Here is a 20,994-nt window from a genome sequence, read left to right on the forward strand (position 1 = left end):
ATGGTGACTCATGCCTGTAATCCCAGAACTTTGGGAGGCCGAGGTGGGTGGATCACCTGAGGCCAGGAGTTGGAGATCAGCCTGGCCAACCTGGTGAAACCCCATCTCTACTAAAAATACAAAAATTAGCCAGATGTGGTGGCATGTGCCTGTAATCCCAGCTACTCCCAAGGCTGAGGCAGGAGAATCGCTTGAACCTGGCAGGCGGAAGTTTCAGTGAGCCAAGATCACGCCACTGCACTCCAGCCTGGGTGACAGAGCGAGACTCTGTCTCAAAAAAAAAAAACAAAAAACAAAAGAAAACCAAAATCAAAAAGGTGGAAACTTTACTGAGAAAAAGTGTTTAAGCACAAGCTCTTACTAATTATTAACTGATGACGATATTATATAGATCCAAAGGTGACCACTAAAATGACAGGCTTAAAAATGAAAACAAAGATTTAATAAACAAAAAACTGAGCAGAGACATCAGTGGCTATACTATATGGTGAGATAGATTCCACAGAATTATTCCAAGCAAGTCACAAAACAAGTAAACAAGGAAGCCAGCAAGCAAAAAATAATAACAAATACAACCACTGGGAGAGAGGATTTGGAATTTAGAATTTCAACAATGTAGTATCCAAAATGTCCAGTTTTCAACAAGAGATTACACGTCATGAAAGAACTAGAAAGTGTGACTCATACAGAGGGAAGGAGATGTTTATTAGAAACTACATTTGTGAGGGCCCAAGTTGGACTTAGAAGAAAAAGCAACTATCATAATTACATTTACAGCATATTTAGAAAATCGTATTTAAAGAATTAAAGAAAAACATGATGACAATTACCTAGCAAATAGAGAATATAAATGAAGCAGTAAAAAGTATTTTTTAAAAAGAAGAAAATGGAAATTTGGGGATTAAAAAGTACATTCAATGAAATAAAAATTCACTGGAGGTATTCAACAACTGATTTGAGCTAGCAGGAAAAATAGTCAGAAAACTTATAAGATAGATCAATAAAAATTAACTAATCTGAAGGACAAAAGTAAAAATGAAGAAAAATAGAGCTGCAGAGATATATAGGAAACCATCAAACATATCAACATATATGAAATGGAAGTCTCAGAGAAAAAAAGACAAGAGGGGAAAAATATTACTGAAGGAAGTTCTTCAGGATGAAAGAAAATGACACTAGACAGTGACTCAAATTCACATGAAGAAATAAAGACCACCAATAAGGTAATTACATACTAAAAAGTATATTTTTCTTTCAACTGATTTAAAAGCATACATAATACATTTTCTTGAAAAGATCACATGCTAGGCAATAAACAAGTTTTAATAACTTAAAAAGGCTGAGGGACTGGCGTGGTGGCTCATGCCTGTAATCCCAGCACTTTGGGAGGCTGAGGTGGGTGGATCACGAGGTCAGGAGATCAAGACCATCCTGGCTAACACGGTGAAACCCCCATCACTACTAAAAATACAAAAAACTAGCCAGGCATGGTGGCGGGCCCCTATAGTCCCAGCTACTCAGGAGGCTGAGGCAGGAGAATGGCATGAACCTGGGAGGCAGAGCTTGCAGTGAGCTGAGATCACACCACTGCACTCCAGCCTCAGCAACAGAGTGAGACTCTGTCTTAAATTAAAAAAAAAAGGCTGGAGTCAGACCAAGTATGTTCTCTAACTACAACAGAATTAAATTAGAAGGAAAAACTGCAAGAAATTTTGGAAATCCATAAACATTAAAAAATTTAACCACCCATTTCTTACTAACTCATGAGTTCAAGAAGAAATCACAAAGAAAATTAGAACATTTTATACTGAAAGAAAACAAAACAACCTATCAAAATTCATGGGATGCAGCAAAAGCAGTGCTTAGGAAGAGAGTTGTTTGTATCTTTAACCTGATAGTAGAATATAAGAAACATATCAAATTAATAACTTAATCTTGCACCTTAAGAAAATAGAAAAGAAAAGCAAACTAAGTACAAATACTTCTGGAGAAAAGAAAAAAATAAAGAAGTAGAATCCATGAAATGGAAAACAGAAAGCACTAAAGAAAAATTAATGCAAACAATAGTTGGTCCTTTAAAAGATCAACAAAATTGACTGGCTAAGGGAAAAAAAAGAGAGAAAAGATATAAATTACCAAAACCAGGAATTAAAGAGCGGACATCACACAATCTCTATAGACACTAAAAGAAAGAGAATACTATGAACAAACTTGTGCCAACAAATTAGGTAACTAAGATGAAATGGTTCCTAGAAAGACACGAATTACTAACAATGACTAAAGAAGATACAGAAAATGGAATAGACTTATAACAATCAAAACTATTGGATTAATAACTAAAAAATTTCCCATGAAGAAACAACTAGGCCCAGAGGCTCCCTTGGTGAAATCTCTGCATTACTTTCATCTGCAATCCTCGCACTTTGGGAGGCCGATGAAGGCGGATGACAAGCTCAGGAGATCGAGACCATCCTGGCTAACATGTTGAAACCCCATCTCTACTCAAAATACAAAAAATTAGCCAGACGTGGTGGCAGGCACTTGTAGTCCTAGCTACTCGGGAGGCTGAGGAGGAGAATGGTGTGAACCTGGGAGGTGGAGCTTGCAGTGAGCCAAGATCGTGCCACTGCACTCCAGCCTGGGCAACAGAGCCAGACTCTGTCTCAAAAAAAAAAAAAAAAAAAAAGAAAGAAAGAAAAATTAATGCCAATACTTCACAAACTATTCAAGGTAATAGAAGAAAAGGGAATAGTTTCTAACTCATACTGTGAAGTTGATATTACCCTGTTATACAAGCTAATCAAAGATATTACAGTAAAATAAAACTACACTGATATATTTCATATATATTGATATAAAAACCCTCAACAACATTTTAGCAACTCAAATCCAGAAATTAAGTAAAAAGGATTATATAGTATAATCAAGTACAAGTACACTGTATCCCAGGAGCATGTAATTGCTTTAACATCCAAGAATCAGTTAATGTAATATATCATGTTAATAGGATAAAGGACAAAAATACATAACCGCCTCAATCAAATCAGAAAAAGCATTTGACAAAACTCACTCATTTATGATTTTAAACTCTCAACAAGGCCAGTGTGGTGGCTCACACCTGTAATCCCAGCACTTTGAGAGGCTGAGACGGGTGGATCACAAGGTCAGGAGATCCAGACCATCCTGGCTAACACGGTGAACTTCCTTAGCCTGACAAAAGACATCTACAGAAAACCTACAGCTAACATCGTACTTAATAGTATACTTTCCCCCTAAGACTGGAAACAACCCAAGGGTGTCTGCTGTTATCACTTCTATTAAATATATTCATGGAAGTCCTGGCCAATACATTTAGACAATGAAAATAAATGGCATCTACATTGGAAATGAACGAATTGAACTTTTCTTATTTGTAGATGACATTATCCTGTATGAAGAAAATTCTCAGGAATCTACAAAACACTACTAGTACTAATAAATTAGCAAGTTTGCAGAATACAGAATCAATATACAAAAATCAGCTGTATTTCCATATCCTAGCACTTAACAATCTGAAAATGAAATTACAAAAACAATTCTAATCATAATAGAATCAAAATAATAAAGTAATTAGAAATAAGTTTAACAAAATCAATACAAGACTTAAACACCAACAACTATAAATACGTCTGAAAGAAACATTAAAAGCTTTAATAAATGGAGAAACATTCCATGTTTATGGATTGTGAAAGTCAATATTGTTAAGATATCAATTCTCTTCAAATTAATGTACAGGTTTAATGCAGTACCTAACAAAATCCTAGCAGGAATTATTGCAAATTAGTAGTCTTAAAATTTACATGGAAATGCAAAAGAATCAGAATAGCCAAAACAGTTTTGGAAAAATCCAAAGTTGAAGAACTTCCACTTCCTGATTTTAAAATTTACTATGAAGCTACAATAATCTGGCATAAGGATAGACACACAGACGGTTTGTAACTTATAATGGTTTGACTTATGAATTTTTTTTTACTTTACAATGTAATGATGTTATGCATTCAGCAGAAACCATATCTTGAATTTTGAAGTTAGATTTTTTTTCCCAGACTAGTGGTATGTAATATAATACTCTCTTGCAATGACGGGCAGTGGTGGTAGGCCACAGCTCCCAGTCAGGCGTGCAATCACAAGGGCAAACAACCCATACTCTACAGTGAACTGTGTTGTTAGCCTTCTTTGGTATTATGTTTTGTGTTTTTGTATCCCATCATGTCAACAAAATGTCCATTTTTGACTTAATGACGTTTTCAACTTATCATGGGTTTATCACTGTGTAACTCCATAATAAGTTGAGGAACATCTGTACAAGTCAGTGAAACAAAATTGATAGTACAAAAATAAACCCTTACATTTAAGGTCAATCAATTTCTAGCAAAGTTACCAAGGTTATTCAATGGGAGAAATGATGGTCTTTTTAATAAATGGTGCAGGGTCAGTTAGGTAACAACCTGCAAAAAGATGAATTTAGACTCATCTTACATTCTACAAAAAAGTTAAATTCAAATGGATTATAAACTTAAATGTATGAGTTAATATTAATACTATAAAGAGTTAGGCAGCACATTCTTAGATATGATACCTAAAAAGCACAATCCATAAAATAAAATATTGATAAATTTGATTTCTTCAAAATTTAAAACTCTTGCACTTCAAAAGACATCATTAAGAAATGAGAACACAAGCCATGTACTAGAAAAAAATTATTTGCAAATGAGATATCTGACAAATAACTTGTATTCAACATATATTCAACATATGTATGTATTCAACATATATAAAGAGCATTTACAACTTAGTAAGACAAACAACTCAATTAAAACAGGTAGGCTGGGCACGGTGGCTCACGCCTGTAATCCCTGCACTTTGGGAGGCCGAGGTGGGTGGATCACGAGGTCAGGAGATTGAGACCATCCTGGCTAACATGGTGAAACCCCATCTCTACCAAAAATACAAAAAATTAGCCAGGCGTGGTGGCGGGCGCCTGTAGTCCCAGCTACTTGGGAGGCTGAGGCAGAAGAATGGCGTGAACCCACAAGGCGGAGCTTGCAGTGAGCTGAGATCGCGCAACTGCACTCCAGCCTGGGCAACAGAGCGAGACTCCATCTCAAAAAACAAAAAACAAACAAACAAAAAAAACAGGTAAAAGGCCTTCTTCCCCACCCCACCTCCCCCCCACCCCCAGTGTTGCTAGACCTGTAGATCTGTGTTGAGCCACAGATATGAGTTTCTGTTTCTCAGGATGGGGTTTGTTAAAGTTGTCAAGAGTAAGGCCTACTTTAAGAGATACTAAGTGAAATGTAGAAGACAATGACAGGGTAAAACTGATTACTATGCTCAGAAATCCTTGGTGATATAAGATAAAAATAAGTACAACATGCCTAAATACAGGGTGATAGTTTGTGTAACAGACAGAGATATCATTTGTCAGATTGCTTATGCCCATATAGGAGGGAATATGATAATGTATGCAGCTTATGCATATGAGCTGCCAAAACATGGTGTGAAGGTTGGCCTGACAAATTATGCTATAGCATACTGTACTGGCCTCCTGCTGGCCTGCAGACTTCTCAGTAGGTTTGGCATGGACAAGATCTAAGAAGTCCAAGTAGAGATGAATGGAGATGAATACAATGTAAAAACCATTGATGGTCAGCCAGGTGCCTTTACCTGCTATTTGGATGCAGGCCTTGCCAGAACTACCGATAAACTTTTATGGGGTCCTGAAAGGAGTTGTGGATGGAGGTTTGTTGATTCCTCACAATATTAAACGATTTCCTGGTTATGATTCTGAAAGCAAGAAATTTAATGCAGAAGTACATCAAAAGCACATTATGGATCCAAATGCTGCAGACTACATGTGTTACCTAATAGAAAAAGATGAAGACGCTTACAAGAAATGTTTCTCTTAATACATAAAGAACAGCATAACTTCAGACATGAAGGAGATGTACAAGAAAGCTCATGCTGCTATATAAGAGAATCCAGTCTATGAGAGGAAGCCCGAGAAAGAAGTTTGAAAAAAGAAGTGGAACCATCTGAAAATGTCCCTTGCCCAGAAGAAAGATCAGGTAGCTCAAAAGAAGACAAGCTTCCTCAGAGCTCAGGAGCAGGCTGCCAAGAGCTACCTACACTGAACAATTTTCTGTGAGAATTTTTCAGATAAAGACAATAAACTTATTGACTAAACAAATAAAAAAGAAATAAAAAACCAAGCAAAATATTTGAATAGATATTTCACCAAAAAAGATGTATGAATGCTAATAAACACATGAAAAGATTCTCAGTGTGGTTAATCATTAGGAAAATGAACATCCAAATCACAATGAGATATAATTTCATACCCACTAGATAGCCATAATCCAAAATACAAATAGAGACAAGGGCTAACTAGAATGTGGAGAAAATGGAGTGTTTCACATGGCTAGTGGGAATGTAAAATGGTTCAGCCACTTTGGAAACAGTTTAGCAGGTTCTTTAACAAGTTACATATAAATTTACCAAGTGACTTTGCAATTCTCTTCCTAGATGTCAACCCAAGAGAAGTTAAAGCACATGCCCATACCAATATTTTCATGTGAATAACGCTCTCCATAATAACCAAAAAGTGGAAACAGTACAAATTTCCAACAACTGCTGAATGGATATACAAAATGTGGTATATCCCTACAATGGAATACTATTCAGTAATGAAAAAGGAAAGAAGGACTGACACATGCAACAACATGGAATAATCTCCAAAACCTTATGCCAACAGAAAAAAGGTAGGCACAAAAGACTACATTTGTATGTATCCTTTTATATGAAATGTCTAGGAGAAGCAAATCTATAGAGACAGAGCAGATTAGTGGTTACCTAGGGCTAAGGTAGGAGAAGGGACTGACTACAAACACAAGCAGAGGCTCTTTTTGGGTGATAAATATGTTCTAAAACTCATTTTGGTGATGGTTGTAAAACTCTGTAATTTTACTAAAAATTATTAAATTATACACTAACATGGGTAAATTTCGTAGTATGTAAATTATACCTCAATAAACCTTCTGTTTTGGTCATTCTGCAGACATAAAACAGCACCATCCAAACTTGAGGTTTCGATATTGAGACAGATGATGCCACGGACACACCAAGAGGGTATGAAAAAGTTTATAATGCACACAATGAGACTTTCTGGGGATAGAAGAACAGGCTTTCCAAATTGGTCTGGTAATGACTTGAATAGCAAGAAAGGGGAGACCAGCTTGGGGTTTTTATTGTGGTTAGGTGGCAGGACTCGGGTGAGGGTTCTCCTCATGGGCAGGACTTGCATAATTTGAAACTCCCACAATTACCAAAGAAGGGGATATCTGGAATTTATTATAGGCTTCTCCAAATGTGAGCTGAAGGGGATGAAAGATGGGTGTGACTTCAAAGCTGTCAGCAGTCAAACGTCAAAATTGGAGTCAAATTCTTTATTAAAACTGTTTAAAAAATTATTTTCTACTAGAAGGTCTTGACTTATTCCTGAAGTTATTTTACATATTCCCCATGCACACCACAGTAAACTCTTCCTATGGCCCTTGCCAATCTTTGTTGTCCATTCATTATTCCCCTCAGTAGACGATGAGCTGCTGTGATCTTTAAAGTCCCAATTCTTTCATAATATGTGGAATACGGTAGACACCATAATTGTTAAAAACAGGTGACAGACTATGTGGAGTGATTAAAAGCAGAAAAGAAGGGAGCAGAAAAAAATCAAGTGGCAGCTGGGCGTGGTGGTTCACGCCTGTAATCCCAGCACTTTTGGAGGCCAAGGTGGTCGGATCACTTGAGGTTAGGAGTTTGAGATCAGCCTGGCCAACACCATGAAACCCCATCTCCACTAAAAACACATAAATTACCCAGGTATGGTGGTGCATGCCTGTTATCCCAGCTACTTGGGAGGCTGACGCAGGGAGAATTGCTTGCGCCCAAGAGGAAGAGGTTGCAGTGAACTGAGATCATGCCACTGCACTCCAGCCTGGGTGACAGAGTGAAACTGTGTCTCAAAAAAAAAAAAAAAAAAAAAAAAAAATCAGGTGGGTGAGGAAAAATCTTCCTGAAAAACCGTGCTCCTTCTATTTTCTACCTCAAGCTCTATGGATGGCTTCATCTTAGATTATTTGACTTCTTCATGTTAAGAAAATGGAAAGTAATAGTTTAATGAAAGTGAAGTTAATATTTTCTTTGTTGCCAAAGGAACAATATTATATGAACCTTAATTGTTTCTTGTTTGACTACTAAGTATATACTTTCAATATTATGTTTTAGTATCCTTAGTTCTTGCCCTTTTACTTCAGCTCCTTACATTCAGAAAAACATTAATCCTATGATTCTGGGTATACCTTGTAAACCTTTCTCTCCAGTCTCTTATCTCCCAATAAGTTCCAGGCTCTACAATACCATCTTTATTCATTGCCTGGTTGACTATAAGTCCTTATTTGCCAAAGAAAGTTCCAATTTACTGTTGTTGTGAAGAAATTATTGATAGATGATTTTTAAGTAATTCAGCCTGGATATTAACTTATGTAATCATGCTACACATTATCCATGGATAGACTTCAGCAATTTTTAACTAGGATGGCAGACCATTCAATTTTAGATCAATCTTGTATAATTGTATATAGCTATGCCATAGTGTTGTAAGGATATTTAGCTTTGTTAGATCTTTCTTTATATCTGTGTGTGTATGTGTGTACATAATTTATAATATAAAGTCATTGAGAAATCACTGACTTAACAGTCTTATGCAAAAGTGCTAGTCTTGGGTATAAATCATGCCTAGGTAAATCATATAATCTCTTTGAGTCTCAAATTCTCTGTAAAATGGAAGTAAAAATCCTTGCCTTGCAGTAAAGCAAATAATGACATGTGGTTGGAAGCTCTTAGAAAATTTTGTAATTTCACACAATTTTAAGATAGTATTAAACCTATTTTCAGCTCCTAAAGAGATGACCCAGATATATAATCAGTTGGGAACACAAGAGAATCATATACAAATATTATCAAGAAGCCAAGAGCTTGTCCATACACAGACTGTAAGTGGTTTGCAAGTTCGGATGAAGGAGTGTGTACTTAGATGATATGATCAAGGATAGTCTTTGAGGTGTGTGGCAGATCCTTCTGACTCACTAACTCAACACCCACTTCCAATCCATTCCTCTTTACCTAATTTTATTATGAATGTGGGAAATTTAAGTGTTAATTTGTCATGCCTCCTTGCCCATGCATTTGGCAGGCAATACATTTTTTGGTCAATAAAATACAAAATAATGTCTCTCTCTGGGGTCACTTGGGAAAATTTTTGCTAACTTGATAAGAGGACAGATAAGGGGAAGCAAAGCTCCTTCCCCGCTCTTTTTTTCCTTGACATGATGGCCATCAAGTGATGATGCCATAAAAGTCCAGCAGACTAAAGATGATGCAGTGGATTGCCTCCCTCTGGATCTCTTATTCTATGTGAAAATCAATTCTTTATTGAGCTGTTCTTAGTTGGATTTGTTGCAGGCAAAATAACTTTTTAGTAACACAAGACATTTACTTCGTGAGAGGTAAATTATTTCTCTAGTCAAGTACTGGCTGGAAGAAAAACCCCCATTGCAATGGCTACAGCTAGAACAAGCCGATTTAAATACAAAGGAGGCAAACATAGTATAACAGGTTTTGTTTCCCTGAATTTTGTTCCAGTAACCAGGGCCCTAATCTAGTGTTGCTGACAGGATTTCTCACATATGCTTAGAATGCCCACTTGGTTTTGGCCTCTGTTGTTCAGCACGTGTTTCTTCAGAGGGATAAGTAGGTAGATAATAACTATGTGGAGATGAATATTTGAGTCAACATGTGAAAGTACTTTCTAACAACTAGGGCTGCTCAACATGACCCACGTGGCACTTACACTCTTCTAACAAACCAATCCATTGGAGAAGCCATGGAATGGGCTTCCTGAGTGGAAAGCAGGGTGCTTTTAACTCTGAAAGTCTAGACTATCTGATTATGGGTCTGTATTAGAAGTTACCCTTGTGCAATAAGAAGCAGCCTCTTCCCATAACGAGTTTAGAACATAAGAAATTCTCTGGTGAAGAAAGAAAGATATTGACATAATAAGGAAGTTGTCTATATTGCCTTATTCAAACCTTGGTGAAAACTTAGCTTATTTTGTTTTATATGTGCATTGGGGAGTACAAGCTATTTTCATGCAGTCACCTGTCTGCTTCTGGGGATATCAAGTGACCATTTAGAGTGCTGGCCCAGGCAGCATGGGATTCCAGTTTTCTACTGTTATCTGGCTCAGAAAGCAGCTCATGCAGGCCAAAAAGAAATGAAATGATGATTGTACTGCAGACAATGTAACTGATCTCTTCCTTTAAATACTAAAGGGACAAAAGTCATTGAGGATAATTTTGTCTACATCATTTCTCCAAGTCTGAATAGCCATGGAATTTCAGACATTTACAGGACTAAGAATTTCTAGTTAGTCTGCAAATTTATTCAAAATTATTTTATGGGCCAGGCACGGTGGCTCACGTCTATAATCCCAGCACTTTAGGAGGCTGAAGCAGGTGGATCACCTGAGGTCCAGAGTTTGAGACCAGCCTGGCCAACATGTTGAACCCCCATCTCTACTAAAAATACAAAAAATTAGCCAGGTGTGGTGGCAGATGCCTGTAATCCCAGGTACTCCGGAGGCTGAAGCAGGTGGATCACCTGAGGTCCAGAGTTTGAGACCAGCCTGGCCAACATGTTGAACCCCCATCTCTACTAAAAATACAAAAAATTAGCCAGGTGTGGTGGCAGATGCCTGTAATCCCAGGTACTCCGGAGGCTGAGGCAGGAGAATCGCTTGAGCCTGGTTGCAGTGAGCTGAGGCGGAGGTTGCAGTGAGCCAAGATTGCACCACTGCTCTCCAGCCTGGGCAACAAGAGCAAAACTCCATCTCAAAAACAAAAACAACAACAAACTATTTTATGTTAGTCACTTTATATGTATTATCCAATTTAATCCTCACATTAATCATTATCCCTATTTTACAGCTGAGGAAACTGAGACATAAGAAGTACAAGTCCCTTAGCAAATTAACGTGGGAACAGAAAACCAAATAATGTGTGTTCTCACTTCTAAGTGGGAACTGAATAATAAGAAAACATGGACACATTGGGGAAAACAACACATGCTGGGGCCTGTTGGAGGGTTGGGGGTGGGAAGAGAGAGAGGATCAGGAAGCATAGCTAATGGATGCTGGGCTTAATACCTAGGTGATGGGGTGATCTGTGCAGCAAACCACCATGGCACACATTTACCTATGTAACAAACCTGCACATCCTGCATATATACCCCTGACCTTAAAATAAAAGTTGGAAATAAAAAAAGGAAGGATAAATGATTTTTACAAGGTATCAATATCTAATAAGGAACAGAGTAAGATTCAACTCTAGGTTTATTTTGGCTCCAAAACTTATACTCTTACTATGCTATTTACTTGCTTTGTATTATTTAATGGTATATGTTTGCCGAGTTCCACTCAACACTTTTTACCATTTATCTAGACAAAGAGAAACTGCAATCACATGGCAGCTGCTCAGTAATTCCCTTAGGGCATCACTGTGTGTGGTTAAGATACAGCATGATAAGATGGACAAGCATGGTAAAGTGCCTTATATCAAAACAGGACAGATAGATACGCATAGGGGGCATCTGAACCATGTATCTTTAAAGTTATTCTTCATGAACTCCAACCCTTTCATTTTACTGAAGAAAATCATCAAGGTTAGTAGGTGTCAAGGAATATTTTTTAAAAGCAGTGTCAGAGCAGAGAGAGCCATTTCTCCTCTTCCTTGGACCCTTTCTCTTAGTTGCTACCCAATCTCTGATGGTCATGTTTATTATTTAATTTTAAAAGAAAAACAACATGTTCAAGCATTTTAGATAGTAAAGTTCAGATACTACAGCCATTCTGTAGTAAGAGAAGAAAAGGAGTCCATGCTTTGTTTGAAGCTTGTATCACATAATATATTCTAGATAATGATGACTTAAATGCACACAGAAGTATGTATGAATATGTAAGCACTTTGAAATTCAAACAAACCCTATGGGTTAATCTTTATCTGAAATAGAAAATGACCCGACCAGCACACCAACATACACACAGAAGAAGGAGAGCACATATTTATCCTTTGTAAACTTCTTGCATGTTTTATGGCTTTTGCTGCCTAGAAATTTCTTTTCAGGACTAACTAAAACGGCTCTTACAAAGATTTAAACTCATATCTTGCTATGCTGTATTCTCCACAGACAGACAGCAGGTGGGGAGTTTAGAAACAACGTTTCAGGAGGTGAGGGGGTAGGGTTTTAACCAGGGTATATGCTTCTCACAGCCTCCGCATCCTTCTATGAGAAATGATTGAGTTGGACTTGAACTCTTAAGTTTGTTATTGGCTCCAAAATACCATAATGCTATGAAAATAGGTGCTAATTGTCCCTGTCGAATTTTAACCCCTCTAGAGTAGGATTAGAAGACATAGCATCTTCTAAATCTGATGCTTCCATTATAGAACTGTTTATCCCAGTCAAAATGGATCAGTAACAGGGTTTATAAAGGCCTAGATGATCAAGCGGTTAATCATGCTTAAGCAGAGGGAAGATAACACAATTTTCAACATTCATTTTTTTCTTCTTATTTTAAAAATTGGCTTCTATATGCCCTCAATCTTCACGAGTAAGGAAGAGACACTCCACAGAGATATTGCTAGGAGGCTAAATGAACCACATGGCATGTTGAAGCCTGTACATCAGCAGATGCTGCATCTTCTCCCCTGTAACAACTCACCTTTCTTCACTGAATGCTACAAACTCTTAGCCCTTAACTCTGTTAAACTCATCTCTATGTGTTGTAACCAAGGCAGTCCTTGTGCAGAAAACAGGCATGCATCTTATGCATCTAAATCCACAAAGCCAAAGATAGCATGTGTACCTCTTTATTTCTGCATAAAAGAACACCAAGTTTACACTTCCACTTTATTCTACACCTTTTCTTTATTTGGAATCAATGAGTGGCAGCAAAAGGGGCAGAGAAGGGACTTTCTGAGTATGTATATTAATCTGTTTTTCACGCTGTTGATAAAGACATACCTGAGACTGAGAAATTTACAAAAGGAAGAGTTTTTTTGGACTTACATTTTCACATGGCTGGGGAGGCCTCACGATCATGGAGGAACACAAGGAGGAGCAAGTCACATCTTATGTGGATGGCAGCAGGCAAAGAGAAAGAGAGTCTGTGCAGGCAAACTCCTCTTTTAAAAACCATCAGATCTCGTGAGACTTATTAACTATTGTGAGAACAACATGAGAAAGTCCTGGCCCCATGATTCAATTACCTATCACTGGGTCCTCCCATGACACATGGGAATTGTAGGAGTTACAATTCAAGATGAGATTTGGGTGGGGACACAACCAAACCATCTCAGTATGCAAACGCAATAACAAAACAAAACAAAATGGAAAACTACATTAGAAATTTACATGTACATAATTATTATATGTATATTTCAGGAAAAGGCTTCTTTGTTATTTTAATTTCAGAACAGCATTAAAAACTATAAAACAAGATTTTAAGCACTTTCCTGCTGAGCTGATGACTTAATTTATTTTTTTAATTTGTTATAACCACACAAAAACATACATTCTTTGGTGACCTCAGCAGCCTGAGTGCTGCATGTATTATTTGCTTTAAGAGATGGATGAGGTAGCAGAGGCAATTTCTTATGGAATCCCTTGGTTTTCACCTCCCTGCTCCACACCCTTCCCTACAAATTTGGTTGCCAATTCAGCATTATGAATTTATTAAGTGTTCTTGGTGTGTTTAATGGGGGAGAGAGAGAGAAGGTATAAATCGTAGGCTAAAAAATAAACAAAAAACAAAAAACTCTGCTTTCTACATTCGCCCTGCATCTTTTCGCTCCAATGCGATAGAGGACTCTCTCATCTTCCATAAGATATTCATGTTCACATTTAGCTTGAGGCCCTCAATGTTCCTAGAGGGTTTCAAAACCCTCAATGTTGCAATAATGTTTCAACCTGTGGTTTTGGATATTTCCAGGGACTAAGTCATCCCCCAAGTCTCCACAGAATACCCATGCTACCAGATTATGAGGTCATCATTATTACCCTTTCTTGATAGTATTAGCTTCTAGTCTAGGATTTTTGGTGTTTTGACTTATTTTTTTAAATCTTGCTATCTAAAAGAATAGTAAACGGTAGTTCAGAGCTTAGGTAAAAGACATAAAAGTCATCTGTGTTACATATGAGTGTTTGAAGGAGAAGTTAAAGATCTGACTGCTAGTGGTAATGAACTAAAGCCCTCCCTGTATCCATTTTCCAGGAATACCCCTGAGGGTAAGCACCACAAAATGGCATGGATTCCCCATCCTGCCAGTAGTACTACTAGCTCTGTAGCATAAATGAGGGTCAGGTGATAGGAGCCAAGAGGATTTTGACAAAAGCAGCATTTCTCACAGCTGCAGAAGGGCTGCCACAAAAGAAAATTTAGGAATTCAAAACTTTCTCTGACTCTTATTGCAAATTTAGATGGCTACTGTTGTATAACAGTAGAAATGTAAATCGAGACCTAAAAATGTTTCTTGGGTGGAAAAATGTTTACTACACGATATTTAGTGAAATAAGAAAAATGCAAAACTAAATGGTATGAACTCACATTTGGAAAAGAACAGAAATGAAGCTAAAACAAAACATCAGAGAGAGAGAGAGTTTAGAAAGAGAATGGAGGTAATTAGACAAAAATGTTAATAATAGATGGTAAGATGATCTATGGTTATTAAATTTTTAATACATTTTTGTGTTTACTATAAAATAACAAAATAGATATTCTAAACATATATTTAGGGGGAGAGAACTGTTAAGAAACTGTCTTACAGCCTTAACTGGTTTAACACATAATGATCACATCTTTCACATTTGTGCCATCTTGTCATGAATTATTTCAATTTTCCTCCTCCATAAAAATTTTCATCTCGCCTGTTGGAGGCTGAAAATTGAAGGCACTAATAAGTCAAATGATCTTTCAATTCCCATCTAATTATAACAGAGTTTAGATCGATGAAAAATCTTTAATGTTTATTATGAACAAGGTATCAGGGCTGAAAACAAAAGTTGCTGGGCTAGTAAAGGACTGAATGTGTCATCATGAGAAATAAGTTAGAAAAGAGTATAAAGTGGTAAAAAAAAATTAAAAGAGACCATTGTTTGCAAGAAAATAAGCAGGGTAAGTTGTGTGATCATATTTCTCACATTAGAGGTGAGATCTCTGATAATCAACAGTTTGTCCCAGTTGGAACATAATCACAATGTTTCTTTTTCTTTTTCTTACCATGGGGAAACCTAAAACATGTACTCCATGAGTAACAACTATAACTATTATTTATTGGTTGTGTGCCATGTGCCAGATTTATCAGGAAACCTGTAGTACAATATTTTACACATAGTGTTGTGTTTAATTCTAAGAAAATATCCCATCTTTATAATAACAAAATTGTGGCTGAGGTTAAGCCACTTGTCCAATGACACACCCATAAAAAGTGCATAACCCACACTTGAACCCATGTCTGTCTGACCCTGAGCCTATGCTTTTTCCAACATTCTACAAAATCCTACAACAGGTAATGGGAACACAGGATATTATCTAAAAAGCTGGTTGGGCTAAGAGAAAGCTAGGATTCCTCTTAGGGAGATAACTTTACCTTTGGTTAGGAAGTCACTTCAATTTAATATTGGGTTATGAAGGTTGAATTAGTTGGGATAAGACAATAGCAATTAAGTGATTTAAGGCACATAGAAATGTCTTTCTCACTATCATAATGATCTAGGGGGTCCCAGTTCAGGGCATGGCTCTCCTCCACGTGACTATTCATGAGCCCAGTCAGAGGTCATCTCCACCATCTTCAAGATGTGATTTCCAATATGTAACCACTCCAACCCTTGGGAAGGAGGAAAGAGCACAGAGGAGCACACACATGAGTATCTACAGGTCAAGCTTGGAAGAGGCCCCTGTCAGTTGCACTAGCATTCTGCTAGTGGGAGCAGAGTACCCTGGCAATACCTCCAGAAAGAAGACTTGAGTTGAAAAGACAAAGAAGAGCAGAGGTTCCGAAGGCAGTAGAAATAGGCATTGTAGCTAGAGCCAAAAGGAAAAGCTCTAATCAGTCTTGGAGAAATTTAGGCAGGCTGAGTTTCCCAGAGTATGGGCTTTGGGGCATCCAGCCATTTTCTTGAAATATTCACTGAGGGTAGTCCCAGAATGCTGGAGAATTTGAGGATATTCTGGTTAAAAATAGCATGGATAGCTGTGGTAGAGAAGAGTGATCACTAAACTTAAAAGCAGAAATTCAGGCATCTTAATCCAGACTTTGCTACAAACTAGTTGTTTGATTTGGGGTAAATCTCTCCATCACCCTAAGCCTCAACTTTCTATGTCATTAAATTAAAAAAAATGTTAATTACTCCACAGGGTTGTTGACTAATGAAATGAGATAAAGTATGTGAAACACATTGGGACTTGTAAAATGCTATACAAATGGAAGGTAAAACAGCACCACCGACCTAGAAAATGCATTGAATATGACCTTTTCACATGTGTTTGAGGTATGTTCATGGTTAATAGTGGGGAGAAGAGCAAGGGCTAAAAAACACTACGAGGGCGAAAATACACTGCAAAGAAGCTATTTGGGGTTGGAGGAAGATTTGAGTGAAAAAAAAAAAAAACCATACATCAGTGATACATTAGTCATGTTTTGAAAGGAATTTTGCCAAAAATTTGATCAATCTCTTCTTCAATATTTGATATTTTTACCCAGTGAAAAGATCAAGACATTTAGAAATGCAGTGCACAAGAGAAATTGCGCGTATTTTAGATTTAAAATCTAGTCGGCAATTAATTTTGCTTGTGTGTGTATGTATGCATGCGTGCATGCATGTGTGCATTTAAACGATGCTTTCTAATAGCTTTGATTGCTGCAGTTTCCTAGATTTTACTTGCCTTTTGCTCTGTGAGTTAATTAAATACCACAGAAATGTATTTACTATCTCAAGTTCCACACACTCGTAAGGATTTTGTCATTGACTTTGGTCCAAACAGGACACCTTTAGGAACACAGCAACACTTATCTGCTTTTGGGAAAAGCTAATGCGTCATTGACATGTCAGTATTGCTATTTCACCTCTTAATGTCCCTGGCTCACCTAGTTATTATGTATATCAAAAATATCCTTGGAACTAGGAGTTAATTTCTACATACTTTTAGAATATATTTCCCAGTGAAGGGTGCACAGGGCCTCCTTGTACATTTTCTTACAACTTCCTGTGATCTGTAATTGCTTCAAAAATAAATACTTTTTCCTACATATATATAAATAAATATATATTACATATGATATATGTAAATATATATAAATAAATATATAGAACTTTTTTTTTTTTGAGACAGAGTCTCGCTCTGTCACCCAGGCTGGATGGAGTGCAGTGGCACAGTCTCGCCTCTCTGCAAACTCTGCCTCCCAGGTTCAAGTGATTCTCCTGCCTCAGCCTCCCAAGTAGCTGGGATTACAGGCATGTGCACCATCACGCCTGCTTAATTTTTGTATTTTTAGTAGATATGGGTTTTTGCCATGTTGGTCAGGCTGTTCTCGAACTCCTGACCTCAGGTGATCTGCCCACCTTGGCCTCCCAAAGTGTTGGGATTACAGGTGTGAGCCACCATGCCTGGCCTCCCTACATATTTCTATTACATATCAGAGTACAGAAAATTTACTTGGAACTCTGGTTAAAGCATTTCTGTCACCTTCCAAATGCAGTACTTGAAATACTACCCACTGGGTTTCAGGTAAAAGAGGATTTTCCATTCAGATGCTATCCAAGTTATAGGACAAAAAGGATTTTCTAAAGTTAGGTTTCTTAGTAGAAGGCATCCTTTTAATTCAGAAGCCACTGTGAAAAAACAATTAAAAATGCAGTCATTAGAGCTAAGTTCTTCCTTTTGACAAAACCCCCAAGAAAAAAAAAAAGGACACTCTGTAGGTTTATAAAAATCTATTGGGTGGGCCTTCTCAAAGCATTGTGATCCAACCAAAGCACTGTTACTTGGCATGTATTTTAACACTTCAAAGAATATTTACTGAAGGTTTTTAATGTGAAAGCTACTGTGCTGGGATTGTAGAGAAAAATGGAGACACCATCAAAAAAACCCAGTCACTTAGGCCATTATCTTTAATCCCTTCCTCATTCTCTGCATCCAAATAGCCTGCAGGTTCTATAGATCCTACCTTTTCCACAACTGCCACATCTTTCTCTCTTATTCCCATTCCCATTGCTACTTTCTAAAGTCATAGGACCAGCTCTCCCCAGAATAACAATAACTGTGCCTCAGACTTGTCTCTCTCCAATTCTCTTGTAACATCACCATCAGTATTATTTTTTTCAAATTGAAATATCATGTTGCTCTTAAAATCCCTTATTGACTCACCATTACCTAAGCTATCTATTTTCAATTCCCATTTTGTACAGTGAGAAACTTCTTTAAAGCAAAGGAACCTCAACATATTAAACAGTTGAAATCAATTGGTATTGTATGATAATAATTTATCTGATGAACCCAAACTAGTTTATTATAAGCCCAGTCAATGAGAACATTGAGATATTGACATTAGCACCAAAATTTGAAAACAGACTTGTGTATAAAATTGTAATCTTGTATCAGCCTCAATATCCAGTTTTATTTCTGAGTTTGGTTTAAAATTTAGAGTAGTTAAAAATAAAATCCACCCTAATTCACACCGATAAATACTTGAAATTAGGAACAGGTTTCTAAATAGTTACTTTTGCAAACTCATGGTATTTTTTTCAATTAAATAGAATGACGGAAGCTTTATTTTGAGGATTGTGCAAAAGGATGTGAATTTGGCAGCACAAGTTAATTGCACTGGTCATCTTTAGTGTATTTCAATATGGTTTCTTACATATTTGTGAGGGGTTCCTCCTTTAATTGCAGTTATTAAAATAATTTTAAAATATAACAATATAAAATTCAAATCAACAACCATAAAGCAGAATCAGGTCCAAACTTCTTAGCATATTAGTGTGGCCTACGAAACCCTCTATTATCTTGTCCTTGTATACTTTCTCCAATTTTGTCTTCCCATCTTTGTCCCCAGGCTCTAGCCCCTATCAATTATTTTTGGTTCTTTAAAAATGCTGTGATTGTCAACCTTTGGTTTCCTGTCTCTCACGTTTTCCTCTGCCTATAATGTCCTTAGAGTTTTCCCTTCTATAGAATCTCACTTCCCTCCAGAAGGTTTGGCCACTCTCCTTATGCCCCATCTACTCAAGGGAAAGGAATCTGCATTATACCCTTTATTGCATTTATTTGTTATTACTTGTAACCTTCATCCCCAGACTTGATGGAAGGACGATGTGTTGTTCATGTTTGCAGTAAATTTACATTGTGTCAAGTTAGCTTAGCAGGAAATACAATTCCCAGAATTCCCTGTATGGCTTTTCATTGGGGTTGGCATAAGCGAGGATTGTGCAAGATTCAGAGGCATATGTGTATCAGCAGCCATTCATCCCTGGAGGTCAGCGTAAGGCACCAATGGCTGCAGCAGCTCACAAGCATCGTTGCTGATTCTGGCTCATGCTGTGGTGAGAGAGCAGCTGCTGAGCCCACAGCTTCTCTAGGCCCTGCCAGATTCCACTCCGGAGCTTCTCCAAGTCCAGGGCCAGCCTCATTTGCAGCTCCATGGCAAAGGAGAGTAGCTTCTTCTGCAGACCATGCATGTCATTGATTTCATGCATTCCATGTTGCCTTTACAAGTTCTATTTGTCCTCACTTCCCCTGCTTCAGATCCAGCGTTTCTTCCCAACTGCTGACCTGCCATGTTTTCGGGTCCACCAGACATAGCAGTAACAGCCTTCTGTGGACTTCTTCATGAGTGCCTGCAATTGAGTAAGGTCTAATTCCTAGAATAAATTACTTACTTGATATCATTCATAGTATTTCTACTTCACAGATCAAGCCCTACCTTATACAATATTACACTCCAGAATGTAATTCAATATTTGATCCTCAGCAGGTATTTGTTCAATAAATACTCTTCACTCTCATTAACAATCATCATTAACCAATCTGGTGGCAAAAGTAGGAAAGATATAAGCCAGAGAAGAAATTAATGAGAACCTTAAGGTTTGGCTTTATAGATACCAGAACAATAAGTCATCTTAGATATGATTATGTACAAGGTGAGTTCAGAGGAGATAAATATGTAAAAACAATGTCTGCACATTTTTTTTCTGGGGAGAGATTGGGCCCATTGCTTTTTAACAGATTCTGAAAGGACCAGTGTTATAGGTACAGCCTTTATTTTATAGATGTGAAAATTATAGCTGGGAGATCTTCACAACACAACAGAATAATAACAGAACACAGGCCAGAACCAGGTCTTCTGATCTTAACTTTTATTTTCCTTGAACTCTAGCATAGAAAATGGCACTAAAACAAAATTTTAATAACAAAAATGCTGCAGCAGGGGAGAGACAATGAAAGATACTGTAATACTTCTGAGCTCTCAGCAGCCTCAACCTCACTAATATTCTTATGGAACCCACTGACAATTGGCAGTCATCTGTCTATCTTAGAGCAGGCAGGTGAGCACAAAGAGTTTAAAGCATGGATGATGATCCAAAGGCTAGTCTGGATGTATTCAGAGGCTTCCAAAGTTTCATTTCTGACTTAGAAATGTTTTTCAAATGGTGTGGTTCCCTAAACTATTTTTCCAACTCAGATTTCCCTCAATAAATGCATGGTTTGTTATTTCTGTGGTAACTTGACCCCACTCTTCTGCCTATTCTGAAGTCCTCTTCACTGCTGCTACCACATATATGAAC

The 20,994-nt window shown here is 37.4% G+C and overlaps 1 long non-coding RNA gene and 1 pseudogene across 1 annotated transcript in view; one reads left to right on the top strand and one right to left on the bottom strand.

Moving 5' to 3' along the window:
* Window positions 1–20,994, bottom strand: part of LOC103786875 (uncharacterized) — a 565,497-nt gene that overhangs the window by 333,478 nt on the left and 211,025 nt on the right. The window lies entirely within an intron of this gene.
* On the top strand, window positions 4,746–6,545 carry LOC100985027 (large ribosomal subunit protein uL18-like; annotated as a pseudogene).

This window comes from Pan paniscus, chromosome 5 (assembly GCF_029289425.2).
Source record: "Pan paniscus chromosome 5, NHGRI_mPanPan1-v2.0_pri, whole genome shotgun sequence".
NCBI lineage: Eukaryota > Metazoa > Chordata > Mammalia > Primates > Hominidae > Pan > Pan paniscus.